The following is an 18,015-nucleotide window of genomic DNA, read 5'->3' as shown; positions in this document are numbered from 1 at the left end:
TATGATGTTACCATGATGATGTCATCATGAACCCATTATGATGTCGTCATGATGATGTCATCATGAACCCATTATGATGTCGTCATGATGATGTCATCATGAACCCATTATGATGTCGTCATGATGTCATCATGAACCCATTATGATTATGTCATCATGAACCCTTTATGATGTCGTCATGATAATGTCATGATGAACCCATTATGATGTTGTCATGATGACGTCATCATGAACCCATTATGATGTTGTCATGATGATGTCATCATGAACCCATTATGATGTCATCATGATGTCATCATGAACCCATTATGATGATGTCATCATGAACCTATTATGATGGTTTCATGATGATGTCATCATGAACCCATTATGATGTTGTCGTGATGATGTCACCATGAACCCATTATGATGTCATCATGATGATGTCATCATGAACCCATTATGATGTCATCATGATGTCATCATGAACCCATTATGATGATGTCATCATGAACCTATTATGATGGTTTCATGATGATGTCATCATGAACCCATTATGATGTCGTCGTCATGATGTCACCATGTACCCATTATGATGATGTCATCATGAACACATTGTGATGTCATCATGATGATGTCATCATAAACCCATTATGATGTTGTCATGATGATGTCATCATGAACCCATTATGATGTTGCCATGATGATGTCATCATGAACCCATTATGATGTCATCATGATGATGTCATCATGAACCCATTATGATGTCGTCATGATGATGTCATCATGAACCCTTTATGATGTCGTCATGATAATGTCATCATGAACCCATTATGATGTTGTCATGATGATGTCATTATGAACCCATTATGATGATGTCATTATGAACCCATTGTGATGATGTCACCACGAACCCATTATGATGTCGTCATGATGATGTCATCATGAACTAATTATGATGTCGTCATGATGATGTCATCATGAACCCATTATTATGTCATCATGCACCCATTATGATGTCATCATGACGATGTCATCATGAACCCATTATGATGACGTCATGATGATGTCATCATGAACCCATTACGATGACATCATGATGATGTCTTCATTAACCCATTACGATGACATCATGATGATGTCATCATTAACCCATTATGATGATGTCATCATGAACCCATTATGATGTTGTCATGATGATATCATCATGAACCCATTATGATGTCGTCATGATGATGTCATCATGAACCCATTGTGATGATGTCATCATGAACCCATTGTGATGTCATCATGATGATGTCATCATGAACCCATTGTGATGTCATCATGATGCTAGCGCTCTACTATTTGAGCTAATTCCCCTACATAACTTTCTACCTTTTAGGTGAAACAGGGAAACAGTGTATTTGCTGCAAGTAATGTACTGATGGGCTTGCTGCATGTACTGCTCTAATTACACATGAAACCAAGAAAACACTTGAAAAGCACATGAAAAATCTGTGGAAAAGCATAAGGTCTATATAGTTTGTTTCCCTCCAATTTATTGCCAGCGTTAAGCACAAAATTATTGAAAATTTATAAAGTATAAATAAAGTAACTGGAGAATGCAGGCATCGATCCTGCTACCTCTCGCATGCTAAGCGAGCGCTCTACCATTTGAGCTAATTCCCCTTGATATTGTCCCTTGTTTTAGGAGAAACAGGGAAACAGTGTATTTGCTGCAAGTAATGTACTGATGTGCTTGCTGCATGTACTGCTCTAATTACACATGAAACCAAGAAAACACTTGAAAAGCACATGAAAAATCTGTGGAAAATCATGAGGTCTATATAGTTTGTTTCCCTCCAATTTATTGCCAGCGTTAAGCACAAAATTATTGAAAATGTATAAAGTATAAATAATGTAACTGGAGAATGCAGGCATCGATCCCGCTACCTCTCGCATGCCAAGCGAGCACTCTACCATTTGAGCTAATTCCCCTTGATAGTGTCCCTTGTTTTAGGTGAAACATGGAAACAGTGTATTTGCTGCATGTAATGTACTGATGGGCTTGCTGAAACCAAGAAAACACTTGAAAAGCACATGAAAAATCTGTGGAAAAGCATAAGGTCTATATAGTTTGTTTCCCTCCAATTTATTGCCAGCGTTAAGCACAAAATTATTGAAAATTTATAAAGTATAAATAAAGTAACTGGAGAATGCAGGCATCGATCCGGCTACCTCTCGCATGCTAAGCGAGCACTCTACCATTTGAGCTAATTCCCCTTGATGCTAAGTGGGCACTCTACCATTTGAGCTAATTCTCCTACATACCTTTCTTCTTTTTAGGTTAAACAGGGAAACAGTGTATTTGCTGCAAGTAATGGACTGATGGGCTTGCTGAAACCAAGAAAACACTTGAAAAGCACATGAAAAATCTGTGGGAAAGCATAAGGTCTATATAGTTTGTTTCCCTCCAATTTATTGCCAGCGTTAAGCACAACATTATTGAAAATGTATAAAGTATAAATAATTAACTGGAGAATGTGGGCATTGATCCCGCTGCCTCTCGCATGCAAAGCGAGCGCTCTACCATTTGAGCTAATTCCCCTACATAACTTTCTACCTTTTAGTTGAAACTGGGAAACAGTGTATTTGCTGCAAGAAATGTACTGATGGGCTTGCTGCATGTACTGCTCTAATTACACATGAAACCAAGAAAACACTTGAAAAGCACATGAAAAATCTGTGGGAAAGCATAAGGTCATCATGATGACCATTGTGATGATGTCATCATGATGATGTCATCATGAACCCATTATGATGTCGCCATGATGATGTCATCATAAACCCACTATGATGATGTCATCATGAACACATTGTGATGTCATCATGATGATGTCATCATAAACCCATTATGATGTCGTCATCATGAACCCATTATGATGTCGTCATCATGAACCCATTATGATGTCGTCATCATGAAACCATTATGATGTTACCATGATGATGTCATCATGAACCCATTATGATGTCGTCATGATGATGTCATCATGAACCCATTATGATGTTGTCATGATGATGTCATCATGAACCCATTATGATGTCGTCATGATGTCATCATGAACCCATTATGATTATGTCATCATGAACCCTTTATGATGTCGTCATGATAATGTCATCATGAACCCATTATGATGTTGTCATGATGATGTCATCATGAACCCATTATGATGTTGTCATGATGATGTCATCATGAACCCATTATGATGTCATCATGATGTCATCATGAACCCATTATGATGTCGTCGTCATGATGTCACCATGTACCCATTATGATGATGTCATCATGAACACATTGTGATGTCATCATGATGATGTCATCATAAACCCATTATGATGTTGTCATGATGATGTCATCATGAACCCATTATGATGTTGCCATGATGATGTCATCATGAACCCATTATGATGTCATCATGATGATGTCATCATGAACCCATTATGATGTCGTCATGATGATGTCATCATGAACCCTTTATGATGTCGTCATGATAATGTCATCATGAACCCATTATGATGTTGTCATGATGATGTCATTATGAACCCATTATGATGATGTCATTATGAACCCATTGTGATGATGTCACCACGAACCCATTATGATGTCGTCATGATGATGTCATCATGAACTAATTATGATGTCGTCATGATGATGTCATCATGAACCCATTATTATGTCATCATGCACCCATTATGATGTCATCATGACGATGTCATCATGAACCCATTATGATGACGTCATGATGATGTCATCATGAACCCATTACGATGACATCATGATGATGTCTTCATTAACCCATTACGATGACATCATGATGATGTCATCATTAACCCATTATGATGATGTCATCATGAACCCATTATGATGTTGTCATGATGATATCATCATGAACCCATTATGATGTCGTCATGATGATGTCATCATGAACCCATTGTGATGATGTCATCATGAACCCATTGTGATGTCATCATGATGATGTCATCATGAACCCATTGTGATGTCATCATGATGCTAGCGCTCTACTATTTGAGCTAATTCCCCTACATAACTTTCTACCTTTTAGGTGAAACAGGGAAACAGTGTATTTGCTGCAAGTAATGTACTGATGGGCTTGCTGCATGTACTGCTCTAATTACACATGAAACCAAGAAAACACTTGAAAAGCACATGAAAAATCTGTGGAAAAGCATAAGGTCTATATAGTTTGTTTCCCTCCAATTTATTGCCAGCGTTAAGCACAAAATTATTGAAAATTTATAAAGTATAAATAAAGTAACTGGAGAATGCAGGCATCGATCCTGCTGCCTCTCGCATGCTAAGCGAGCGCTCTACCATTTGAGCTAATTCCCCTTGATAGTGTCCCTTGTTTTAGGAGAAACAGGGAAACAGTGTATTTGCTGCAAGTAATGTACTGATGTGCTTGCTGCATGTACTGCTCTAATTACACATGAAACCAAGAAAACACTTGAAAAGCACATGAAAAATCTGTGGAAAATCATGAGGTCTATATAGTTTGTTTCCCTCCAATTTATTGCCAGCGTTAAGCACAAAATTATTGAAAATGTATAAAGTATAAATAATGTAACTGGAGAATGCAGGCATCGATCCTGCTACCTCTCGCATGCCAAGCGAGCACTCTACCATTTGAGCTAATTCCCCTTGATAGTGTCCCTTGTTTTAGGTGAAACATGGAAACAGTGTATTTGCTGCATGTAATGTACTGATGGGCTTGCTGAAACCAAGAAAACACTTGAAAAGCACATGAAAAATCTGTGGAAAAGCATAAGGTCTATATAGTTTGTTTCCCTCCAATTTATTGCCAGCGTTAAGCACAAAATTATTGAAAATTTATAAAGTATAAATAAAGTAACTGGAGAATGCAGGCATCGATCCGGCTACCTCTCGCATGCTAAGCGAGCACTCTACCATTTGAGCTAATTCCCCTTGATGCTAAGTGGGCACTCTACCATTTGAGCTAATTCTCCTACATACCTTTCTTCTTTTTAGGTTAAACAGGGAAACAGTGTATTTGCTGCAAGTAATGGACTGATGGCTTGCTGCATGTACTGCTCTAATTACACATGAAACCAAGAAAACACTTGAAAAGCACATGAAAAATCTGTGGAAAAGCATAAGGTCTATATAGTTGGTTTCCCTCCAATTTATTGCCAGCGTTAAGCACAAAATTATTGAAAATTTATAAAGTATAGATAAAGTAACTGCAGAATGCAGGCATCGATCCCGCTACCTCTCGCATGCTAGGCGAGCACTCTACCATCCGAGCTAATTCCCCTTGATAGTGGTGTCCCTTGTTTTAGGTGAAACAGGGAAACAGTGTATTTGCTGCATGTAATGTACTGATGGGCTTGCTGAAACCAAGAAAACACTTGAAAAGCACATGAAAAATCTGTGGGAAAGCATAAGGTCTATATAGTTTGTTTCCCTCCAATTTATTGCCAGCGTTAAGCACAACATTATTGAAAATGTATAAAGTATAAATAATTAACTGGAGAATGCGGGCATTGATCCCGCTGCCTCTCGCATGCAAAGCGAGCGCTCTACCATTTGAGCTAATTCCCCTACATAACTTTCTACCTTTTAGTTGAAACTGGGAAACAGTGTATTTGCTGCAAGAAATGTACTGATGGGCTTGCTGCATGTACTGCTCTAATTACACATGAAACCAAGAAAACACTTGAAAAGCACATGAAAAATCTGTGGGAAAGCATAAGGTCATCATGATGACCATTGTGATGATGTCATCATGATGATGTCATCATGAACCCATTATGATGTCGCCATGATGATGTCATCATAAACCCACTATGATGATGTCATCATGAACACATTGTGATGTCATCATGATGATGTCATCATAAACCCATTATGATGTCGTCATCATGAACCCATTATGATGTCGTCATCATGAACCCATTATGATGTCGTCATCATGAAACCATTATGATGTTACCATGATGATGTCATCATGAACCCATTATGATGTCGTCATGATGATGTCATCATGAACCCATTATGATGTCGTCATGATGATGTCATCATGAACCCATTATGATGTCGTCATGATGTCATCATGAACCCATTATGATTATGTCATCATGAACCCTTTATGATGTCGTCATGATAATGTCATGATGAACCCATTATGATGTTGTCATGATGACGTCATCATGAACCCATTATGATGTTGTCATGATGATGTCATCATGAACCCATTATGATGTCATCATGATGTCATCATGAACCCATTATGATGATGTCATCATGAACCTATTATGATGGTTTCATGATGATGTCATCATGAACCCATTATGATGTCGTCGTGATGATGTCACCATGAACCCATTATGATGATGTCATCATGAACACATTGTGATGTCATCATGATGATGTCATCATAAACCCATTATGATGTTGTCATGATGATGTCATCATGAACCCATTATGATGTTGCCATGATGATGTCATCATGAACCCATTATGATGTCATCATGATGATGTCATCATGAACCCATTATGATGTCGTCATGATGATGTCATCATGAACCCTTTATGATGTCGTCATGATAATGTCATCATGAACCCATTATGATGTTGTCATGATGATGTCATTATGAACCCATTATGATGATGTCATTATGAACCCATTGTGATGATGTCACCACGAACCCATTATGATGTCGTCATGATGATGTCATCATGAACTAATTATGATGTCGTCATGATGATGTCATCATGAACCCATTATTATGTCATCATGCACCCATTATGATGTCATCATGACGATGTCATCATGAACCCATTATGATGACGTCATGATGATGTCATCATGAACCCATTACGATGACATCATGATGATGTCTTCATTAACCCATTACGATGACATCATGATGATGTCATCATTAACCCATTATGATGATGTCATCATGAACCCATTATGATGTTGTCATGATGATATCATCATGAACCCATTGTGATGTCGTCATGATGATGTCATCATGAACCCATTGTGATGATGTCATCATGAACCCATTGTGATGTCATCATGATGATGTCATCATGAACCCATTGTGATGTCATCATGATGCTAGCGCTCTACTATTTGAGCTAATTCCCCTACATAACTTTCTACCTTTTAGGTGAAACAGGGAAACAGTGTATTTGCTGCAAGTAATGTACTGATGGGCTTGCTGCATGTACTGCTCTAATTACACATGAAACCAAGAAAACACTTGAAAAGCACATGAAAAATCTGTGGAAAAGCATAAGGTCTATATAGTTTGTTTCCCTCCAATTTATTGCCAGCGTTAAGCACAAAATTATTGAAAATTTATAAAGTATAAATAAAGTAACTGGAGAATGCAGGCATCGATCCTGCTACCTCTCGCATGCTAAGCGAGCGCTCTACCATTTGAGCTAATTCCCCTTGATAGTGTCCCTTGTTTTAGGAGAAACAGGGAAACAGTGTATTTGCTGCAAGTAATGTACTGATGTGCTTGCTGCATGTACTGCTCTAATTACACATGAAACCAAGAAAACACTTGAAAAGCACATGAAAAATCTGTGGAAAATCATGAGGTCTATATAGTTTGTTTCCCTCCAATTTATTGCCAGCGTTAAGCACAAAATTATTGAAAATGTATAAAGTATAAATAATGTAACTGGAGAATGCAGGTATCGATCCTGCTACCTCTCGCATGCCAAGCGAGCACTCTACCATTTGAGCTAATTCCCCTTGATAGTGTCCCTTGTTTTAGGTGAAACATGGAAACAGTGTATTTGCTGCATGTAATGTACTGATGGGCTTGCTGAAACCAAGAAAACACTTGAAAAGCACATGAAAAATCTGTGGAAAAGCATAAGGTCTATATAGTTTGTTTCCCTCCAATTTATTGCCAGCGTTAAGCACAAAATTATTGAAAATTTATAAAGTATAAATAAAGTAACTGGAGAATGCAGGCATCGATCCGGCTACCTCTCGCATGCTAAGCGAGCACTCTACCATTTGAGCTAATTCCCCTTGATGCTAAGTGGGCACTCTACCATTTGAGCTAATTCTCCTACATACCTTTCTTCTTTTTAGGTTAAACAGGGAAACAGTGTATTTGCTGCAAGTAATGGACTGATGGCTTGCTGCATGTACTGCTCTAATTACACATGAAACCAAGAAAACACTTGAAAAGCACATGAAAAATCTGTGGAAAAGCATAAGGTCTATATAGTTGGTTTCCCTCCAATTTATTGCCAGCGTTAAGCACAAAATTATTGAAAATTTATAAAGTATAGATAAAGTATAGATAAAGTAACTGCAGAATGCAGGCATCGATCCCGCTACCTCTCGCATGCTAGGCGAGCACTCTACCATCCGAGCTAATTCCCCTTGATAGTGGTGTCCCTTGTTTTAGGTGAAACAGGGAAACAGTGTATTTGCTGCATGTAATGTACTGATGGGCTTGCTGAAACCAAGAAAACACTTGAAAAGCACATGAAAAATCTGTGGGAAAGCATAAGGTCTATATAGTTTGTTTCCCTCCAATTTATTGCCAGCGTTAAGCACAACATTATTGAAAATGTATAAAGTATAAATAATTAACTGGAGAATGCGGGCATTGATCCTGCTGCCTCTCGCATGCAAAGCGAGCGCTCTACCATTTGAGCTAATTCCCCTACATAACTTTCTACCTTTTAGTTGAAACTGGGAAACAGTGTATTTGCTGCAAGAAATGTACTGATGGGCTTGCTGCATGTACTGCTCTAATTACACATGAAACCAAGAAAACACTTGAAAAGCACATGAAAAATCTGTGGGAAAGCATAAGGTCATCATGATGACCATTGTGATGATGTCATCATGATGATGTCATCATGAACCCATTATGATGTCGCCGTGATGATGTCATCATAAACCCACTATGATGATGTCATCATGAACACATTGTGATGTCATCATGATGATGTCATCATAAACCCATTATGATGTCGTCATCATGAACCCATTATGATGTCGTCATCATGAACCCATTATGATGTCGTCATCATGAAACCATTATGATGTTACCATGATGATGTCATCATGAACCCATTATGATGTCGTCATGATGATGTCATCATGAACCCATTATGATGTCGTCATGATGATGTCATCATGAACCCATTATGATGTCGTCATGATGTCATCATGAACCCATTATGATTATGTCATCATGAACCCTTTATGATGTCGTCATGATAATGTCATGATGAACCCATTATGATGTTGTCATGATGACGTCATCATGAACCCATTATGATGTTGTCATGATGATGTCATCATGAACCCATTATGATGTCATCATGATGTCATCATGAACCCATTATGATGATGTCATCATGAACCTATTATGATGGTTTCATGATGATGTCATCATGAACCCATTATGATGTCGTCGTGATGATGTCACCATGAACCCATTATGATGATGTCATCATGAACACATTGTGATGTCATCATGATGATGTCATCATAAACCCATTATGATGTTGTCATGATGATGTCATCATGAACCCATTATGATGTTGCCATGATGATGTCATCATGAACCCATTATGATGTCATCATGATGATGTCATCATGAACCCATTATGATGTCGTCATGATGATGTCATCATGAACCCTTTATGATGTCGTCATGATAATGTCATCATGAACCCATTATGATGTTGTCATGATGATGTCATTATGAACCCATTATGATGATGTCATTATGAACCCATTGTGATGATGTCACCACGAACCCATTATGATGTGGTCATGATGATGTCATCATGAACTAATTATGATGTCGTCATGATGATGTCATCATGAACCCATTATTATGTCATCATGCACCCATTATGATGTCATCATGACGATGTCATCATGAACCCATTATGATGACGTCATGATGATGTCATCATGAACCCATTACGATGACATCATGATGATGTCTTCATTAACCCATTACGATGACATCATGATGATGTCATCATTAACCCATTATGATGATGTCATCATGAACCCATTATGATGTTGTCATGATGATAGCATCATGAACCCATTATGATGTCGTCATGATGATGTCATCATGAACCCATTGTGATGATGTCATCATGAACCCATTGTGATGTCATCATGATGATGTCATCATGAACCCATTGTGATGTCATCATGATGCTAGCGCTCTACTATTTGAGCTAATTCCCCTACATAACTTTCTACCTTTTAGGTGAAACAGGGAAACAGTGTATTTGCTGCAAGTAATGTACTGATGGGCTTGCTGCATGTACTGCTCTAATTACACATGAAACCAAGAAAACACTTGAAAAGCACATGAAAAATCTGTGGAAAAGCATAAGGTCTATATAGTTTGATTCCCTCCAATTTATTGCCAGCGTTAAGCACAAAACTATTGAAAATTTATAAAGTATAAATAAAGTAACTGGAGAATGCAGGCATCGATCCTGCTACCTCTCGCATGCTAAGCGAGCGCTCTACCATTTGAGCTAATTCCCCTTGATAGTGTCACTTGTTTTAGGAGAAACAGGGAAACAGTGTATTTGCTGCAAGTAATGTACTGATGTGCTTGCTGCATGTACTGCTCTAATTACACATGAAACCAAGAAAACACTTGAAAAGCACATGAAAAATCTGTGGAAAATCATAAGGTCTATATAGTTTGATTCCCTCCAATTTATTGCCAGCGTTAAGCACAAAATTATTGAAAATGTATAAAGTATAAATAATGTAACTGGAGAACGCAGGCATCGATCCTGCTACCACTCGCATGCTAAGCGAGCACTCTACCATTTGAGCTAATTCCCCTTGACAGTGTTTCTTGTTTTAGGTGAAACATGGAAACAGTGTATTTGCTGCATGTAATGTACTGATGGGCTTGCTGAAACCAAGAAAACACTTGAAAAGCACATGAAAAATCTGTGGAAAAGCATAAGGTCTATATAGTTTGTTTCCCTCCAATTTATTGCCAGCGTTAAGCACAAAATTATTGAAAATTTATAAAGTATAAATAAAGTAACTGGAGAATGCAGGCATCGATCCGGCTACCTCTCGCATGCTGAGCGAGCACTCTACCATTTGAGCTAATTCCCCTTGATGCTAAGCGAGCACTCTACCATTTGAGCTAATTCTCCTACATACCTTTCTTCTTTTTAGGTTAAACAGGGAAACTGTATTTGCTGCAAGTAATGCACTGATGGCTTGCTGCATGTACTGCTCTAATTACACATGAAACCAAGAAAACACTTGAAAAGCACATGAAAAATCTGTGGAAAAGCATAAGGTCTATATAGTTGGTTTCCCTCCAATTTATTGCCAGCGTTAAGCACAAAATTATTGAAAATTTATAAAGTATAGATAAAGTAACTGGAGAATGCAGGCATCGATCCCGCTACCTATCGCATGCTAAGCGAGCACTCTACCATCCGAGCTAATTCCCCTTGATAGTGGTGTCCCTTGTTTTAGGTGAAACAGGGAAACAGTGTATTTGCTGCATGTAATGTACTGATGGGCTTGCTGAAACCAAGAAAACACTTGAAAAGCACATGAAAAATCTGTGGGAAAGCATAAGGTCTATATAGTTTGTTTCCCTCCAATTTATTGCCAGCGTTAAGCACAACATTATTGAAAATGTATAAAGTATAAATAATTAACTGGAGAATGCGGGCATTGATCCCGCTGCCTCTCGCATGCAAAGCGAGCGCTCTACCATTTGAGCTAATTCCCCTACATAACTTGCTACGTTTTAGTTGAAACTGGGAAACAGTGTATTTGCTGCAAGAAATGTACTGATGGGCTTGCTGCATGTACTGCTCTAATTACACATGAAACCAAGAAAACACTTGAAAAGCACATGAAAAATCTGTGGGAAAGCATAAGGTCATCATGATGACCATTGTGATGATGTCATCATGATGATGTCATCATGAACCCATTATGATGTCGCCGTGATGATGTCATCATAAACCCACTATGATGATGTCATCATGAACACATTGTGATGTCATCATGATGATGTCATCATAAACCCATTATGATGTCGTCATCATGAACCCATTATGATGTCGTCATCATGAACCCATTATGATGTCGTCATCATGAAACCATTATGATGTTACCATGATGATGTCATCATGAACCCATTATGATGTCGTCATGATGATGTCATCATGAACCCATTATGATGTCGTCATGATGATGTCATCATGAACCCATTATGATGTCGTCATGATGTCATCATGAACCCATTATGATTATGTCATCATGAACCCTTTATGATGTCGTCATGATAATGTCATGATGAACCCATTATGATGTTGTCATGATGACGTCATCATGAACCCATTATGATGTTGTCATGATGATGTCATCATGAACCCATTATGATGTCATCATGATGTCATCATGAACCCATTATGATGATGTCATCATGAACCTATTATGATGGTTTCATGATGATGTCATCATGAACCCATTATGATGTTGTCGTGATGATGTCACCATGAACCCATTATGATGATGTCATCATGAACACATTGTGATGTCATCATGATGATGTCATCATAAACCCATTATGATGTTGTCATGATGATGTCATCATGAACCCATTATGATGTTGCCATGATGATGTCATCATGAACCCATTATGATGTCATCATGATGATGTCATCATGAACCCATTATGATGTCGTCATGATGATGTCATCATGAACCCTTTATGATGTCGTCATGATAATGTCATCATGAACCCATTATGATGTTGTCATGATGATGTCATTATGAACCCATTATGATGATGTCATTATGAACCCATTGTGATGATGTCACCACGAACCCATTATGATGTGGTCATGATGATGTCATCATGAACTAATTATGATGTCGTCATGATGATGTCATCATGAACCCATTATTATGTCATCATGCACCCATTATGATGTCATCATGACGATGTCATCATGAACCCATTATGATGACGTCATGATGATGTCATCATGAACCCATTACGATGACATCATGATGATGTCTTCATTAACCCATTACGATGACATCATGATGATGTCATCATTAACCCATTATGATGATGTCATCATGAACCCATTATGATGTTGTCATGATGATATCATCATGAACCCATTATGATGTCGTCATGATGATGTCATCATGAACCCATTGTGATGATGTCATCATGAACCCATTGTGATGTCATCATGATGATGTCATCATGAACCCATTGTGATGTCATCATGATGCTAGCGCTCTACTATTTGAGCTAATTCCCCTACATAACTTTCTACCTTTTAGGTGAAACAGGGAAACAGTGTATTTGCTGCAAGTAATGTACTGATGGGCTTGCTGCATGTACTGCTCTAATTACACATGAAACCAAGAAAACACTTGAAAAGCACATGAAAAATCTGTGGAAAAGCATAAGGTCTATATAGTTTGTTTCCCTCCAATTTATTGCCAGCGTTAAGCACAAAACTATTGAAAATTTATAAAGTATAAATAAAGTAACTGGAGAATGCAGGCATCGATCCTGCTACCTCTCGCATGCTAAGCGAGCGCTCTACCATTTGAGCTAATTCCCCTTGATAGTGTCACTTGTTTTAGGAGAAACAGGGAAACAGTGTATTTGCTGCAAGTAATGTACTGATGTGCTTGCTGCATGTACTGCTCTAATTACACATGAAACCAAGAAAACACTTGAAAAGCACATGAAAAATCTGTGGAAAATCATAAGGTCTATATAGTTTGATTCCCTCCAATTTATTGCCAGCGTTAAGCACAAAATTATTGAAAATGTATAAAGTATAAATAATGTAACTGGAGAACGCAGGCATCGATCCTGCTACCACTCGCATGCTAAGCGAGCACTCTACCATTTGAGCTAATTCCCCTTGACAGTGTCCCTTGTTTTAGGTGAAACATGGAAACAGTGTATTTGCTGCATGTAATGTACTGATGGGCTTGCTGAAACCAAGAAAACACTTGAAAAGCACATGAAAAATCTGTGGAAAAGCATAAGGTCTATATAGTTTGTTTCCCTCCAATTTATTGCCAGCGTTAAGCACAAAATTATTGAAAATTTATAAAGTATAAATAAAGTAACTGGAGAATGCAGGCATCGATCCGGCTACCTCTCGCATGCTGAGCGAGCACTCTACCATTTGAGCTAATTCCCCTTGATGCTAAGCGAGCACTCTACCATTTGAGCTAATTCTCCTACATACCTTTCTTCTTTTTAGGTTAAACAGGGAAACTGTATTTGCTGCAAGTAATGCACTGATGGCTTGCTGCATGTACTGCTCTAATTACACATGAAACCAAGAAAACACTTGAAAAGCACATGAAAAATCTGTGGAAAAGCATAAGGTCTATATAGTTGGTTTCCCTCCAATTTATTGCCAGCGTTAAGCACAAAATTATTGAAAATTTATAAAGTATAGATAAAGTAACTGGAGAATGCAGGAATCGATCCCGCTACCTATCGCATGCTAAGCGAGCACTCTACCATCCGAGCTAATTCCCCTTGATAGTGGTGTCCCTTGTTTTAGGTGAAACAGGGAAACAGTGTATTTGCTGCATGTAATGTACTGATGGGCTTGCTGAAACCAAGAAAACACTTGAAAAGCACATGAAAAATCTGTGGGAAAGCATAAGGTCTATATAGTTTGTTTCCCTCCAATTTATTGCCAGCGTTAAGCACAACATTATTGAAAATGTATAAAGTATAAATAATTAACTGGAGAATGCGGGCATTGATCCCGCTGCCTCTCGCATGCAAAGCGAGCGCTCTACCATTTGAGCTAATTCCCCTACATGACTTGCTACCTTTTAGTTGAAACTGGGAAACAGTGTATTTGCTGCAAGAAATGTACTGATGGGCTTGCTGCATGTACTGCTCTAATTACACATGAAACCAAGAAAACACTTGAAAAGCACATGAAAAATCTGTGGGAAAGCATAAGGTCATCATGATGACCATTGTGATGATGTCATCATGATGATGTCATCATGAACCCATTATGATGTCCCGTGATGATGTCATCATAAACCCACTATGATGATGTCATCATGAACACATTGTGATGTCATCATGATGATGTCATCATAAACCCATTATGATGTCGTCATCATGAACCCATTATGATGTCGTCATCATGAACCCATTATGATGTCATCATCATGAAACCATTATGATGTTACCATGATGATGTCATCATGAACCCATTATGATGTCGTCATGATGATGTCATCATGAACCCATTATGATGTCGTCATGATGATGTCATCATGAACCCATTATGATGTCGTCATGATGTCATCATGAACCCATTATGATTATGTCATCATGAACCCTTTATGATGTCGTCATGATAATGTCATGATGAACCCATTATGATGTTGTCATGATGACGTCATCATGAACCCATTATGATGTTGTCATGATGATGTCATCATGAACCCATTATGATGTCATCATGATGTCATCATGAACCCATTATGATGATGTCATCATGAACCTATTATGATGGTTTCATGATGATGTCATCATGAACCCATTATGATGTCGTCGTGATGATGTCACCATGAACCCATTATGATGATGTCATCATGAACACATTGTGATGTCATCATGATGATGTCATCATAAACCCATTATGATGTTGTCATGATGATGTCATCATGAACCCATTATGATGTTGCCATGATGATGTCATCATGAACCCATTATGATGTCATCATGATGATGTCATCATGAACCCATTATGATGTCGTCATGATGATGTCATCATGAACCCTTTATGATGTCGTCATGATAATGTCATCATGAACCCATTATGATGTTGTCATGATGATGTCATTATGAACCCATTATGATGATGTCATTATGAACCCATTGTGATGATGTCACCACGAACCCATTATGATGTGGTCATGATGATGTCATCATGAACTAATTATGATGTCGTCATGATGATGTCATCATGAACCCATTATTATGTCATCATGCACCCATTATGATGTCATCATGACGATGTCATCATGAACCCATCATGATGACGTCATGATGATGTCATCATGAACCCATTACGATGACATCATGATGATGTCTTCATTAACCCATTACGATGACATCATGATGATGTCATCATTAACCCATTATGATGATGTCATCATGAACCCATTATGATGTTGTCATGATGATATCATCATGAACCCATTATGATGTCGTCATGATGATGTCATCATGAACCCATTGTGATGATGTCATCATGAACCCATTGTGATGTCATCATGATGATGTCATCATGAACCCATTGTGATGTCATCATGATGCTAGCGCTCTACTATTTGAGCTAATTCCCCTACATAACTTTCTACCTTTTAGGTGAAACAGGGAAACAGTGTATTTGCTGCAAGTAATGTACTGATGGGCTTGCTGCATGTACTGCTCTAATTACACATGAAACCAAGAAAACACTTGAAAAGCACATGAAAAATCTGTGGAAAAGCATAAGGTCTATATAGTTTGTTTCCCTCCAATTTATTGCCAGCGTTAAGCACAAAATTATTGAAAATTTATAAAGTATAAATAAGGTAACTGGAGAAGGCAGGCATCGATCCGGCTAGCTCTCGCATGCTGAGCGAGCACTCTACCATTTGAGCTAATTCCCCTTGATAGTGGTGTCCCTTGTTTTAGGTGAAACAGGGAAACAGTGTATTTGCTGCATGTAATGTACTGATGGGCTTGCTGAAACCAAGAAAACACTTGAAAAGCACATGAAAAATCTGTGGGAAAGCATAAGGTCTATATAGTTTGTTTCCCTCCAATTTATTGCCAGCGTTAAGCACAACATTATTGAAAATGTATAAAGTATAAATAATTAACTGGAGAATGCGGGCATTGATCCCGCTGCCTCTCGCATGCAAAGCGAGCGCTCTACCATTTGAGCTAATTCCCCTACATAACTTTCTACCTTTTAGTTGAAACTGGGAAACAGTGTATTTGCTGCAAGAAATGTACTGATGGGCTTGCTGCATGCACTGCTCTAATTACACATGAAACCAAGAAAACACTTGAAAAGCACATGAAAAATCTGTGGGAAAGCATAAGGTCATCATGATGACCATTGTGATGATGTCATCATGATGATGTCATCATGAACCCATTATGATGTCGCCATGATGATGTCATCATAAACCCACTATGATGATGTCATCATGAACACATTGTGATGTCATCATGATGATGTCATCATAAACCCATTATGATGTCGTCATCATGAACCCATTATGATGTCGTCATCATGAACCCATTATGATGTCGTCATCATGAAACCATTATGATGTTACCATGATGATGTCATCATGAACCCATTATGATGTCGTCATGATGATGTCATCATGAACCCATTATGATGTCGTCATGATGATGTCATCATGAACCCATTATGATGTCGTCATGATGTCATCATGAACCCATTATGATTATGTCATCACGAACCCTTTATGATGTCGTCATGATAATGTCATCATGAACCCATTATGATGTTGTCATGATGACGTCATCATGAACCCATTATGATGTTGTCATGATGATGTCATCATGAACCCATTATGATGTCATAATGATGTCATCATGAACCCATTATGATGATGTCATCATGAACCTATTATGATGGTTTCATGATGATGTCATCATGAACCCATTATGATGTCGTCGTGATGATGTCACCATGAACCCATTATGATGATGTCATCATGAACACATTGTGATGTCATCATGATGATGTCATCATAAACCCATTATGATGCTGTCATGATGATGTCATCATGAACCCATTATGATGTTGCCATGATGATGTCATCATGAACCCATTATGATGTCATCATGATGATGTCATCATGAACCCATTATGATGTCGTCATGATGATG

At 38.1% G+C, this 18,015-nt stretch overlaps 10 non-coding genes across 10 annotated transcripts; all 10 read right to left on the bottom strand.

The window, feature by feature from the left end:
* Positions 1 to 1,577: 1,577 nt before the first annotated feature.
* TRNAA-AGC (transfer RNA alanine (anticodon AGC)) lies at positions 1,578 to 1,650 on the bottom strand. Its single transcript has one exon. It is a non-coding gene; the product is annotated as a tRNA-Ala (tRNA).
* Positions 1,651 to 4,299: 2,649 nt separating this feature from the next.
* On the bottom strand, positions 4,300 to 4,372 carry TRNAA-AGC (transfer RNA alanine (anticodon AGC)). The gene has a single exon. It is a non-coding gene; the product is annotated as a tRNA-Ala (tRNA).
* Positions 4,373 to 5,529: 1,157 nt separating this feature from the next.
* TRNAA-UGC (transfer RNA alanine (anticodon UGC)) lies at positions 5,530 to 5,602 on the bottom strand. Its single transcript has one exon. It is a non-coding gene; the product is annotated as a tRNA-Ala (tRNA).
* A 1,791-nt stretch (positions 5,603 to 7,393) lies between these two features.
* On the bottom strand, positions 7,394 to 7,466 carry TRNAA-AGC (transfer RNA alanine (anticodon AGC)). The gene has a single exon. It is a non-coding gene; the product is annotated as a tRNA-Ala (tRNA).
* A 236-nt stretch (positions 7,467 to 7,702) lies between these two features.
* Positions 7,703 to 7,775, bottom strand: TRNAA-GGC (transfer RNA alanine (anticodon GGC)). Its single transcript has one exon. It is a non-coding gene; the product is annotated as a tRNA-Ala (tRNA).
* Positions 7,776 to 10,498: 2,723 nt separating this feature from the next.
* On the bottom strand, positions 10,499 to 10,571 carry TRNAA-AGC (transfer RNA alanine (anticodon AGC)). The gene has a single exon. It is a non-coding gene; the product is annotated as a tRNA-Ala (tRNA).
* A 1,155-nt stretch (positions 10,572 to 11,726) lies between these two features.
* TRNAA-UGC (transfer RNA alanine (anticodon UGC)) lies at positions 11,727 to 11,799 on the bottom strand. Its single transcript has one exon. It is a non-coding gene; the product is annotated as a tRNA-Ala (tRNA).
* A 1,791-nt stretch (positions 11,800 to 13,590) lies between these two features.
* TRNAA-AGC (transfer RNA alanine (anticodon AGC)) lies at positions 13,591 to 13,663 on the bottom strand. The gene has a single exon. It is a non-coding gene; the product is annotated as a tRNA-Ala (tRNA).
* Positions 13,664 to 14,818: 1,155 nt separating this feature from the next.
* TRNAA-UGC (transfer RNA alanine (anticodon UGC)) lies at positions 14,819 to 14,891 on the bottom strand. Its single transcript has one exon. It is a non-coding gene; the product is annotated as a tRNA-Ala (tRNA).
* Positions 14,892 to 16,968: 2,077 nt separating this feature from the next.
* Positions 16,969 to 17,041, bottom strand: TRNAA-UGC (transfer RNA alanine (anticodon UGC)). The gene has a single exon. It is a non-coding gene; the product is annotated as a tRNA-Ala (tRNA).
* Positions 17,042 to 18,015: the final 974 nt, after the last annotated feature.

Source organism: Sceloporus occidentalis, unplaced genomic scaffold (genome assembly GCF_023333645.1).
Source record: "Sceloporus occidentalis isolate IW3139 unplaced genomic scaffold, rSceOcc1.0.p SCAF_300, whole genome shotgun sequence".
Lineage (NCBI taxonomy): Eukaryota > Metazoa > Chordata > Lepidosauria > Squamata > Phrynosomatidae > Sceloporus > Sceloporus occidentalis.
The sequence above is the reverse complement of the archived record's forward strand: the minus strand, read 5'-3'. Positions and strand labels throughout refer to the sequence as shown.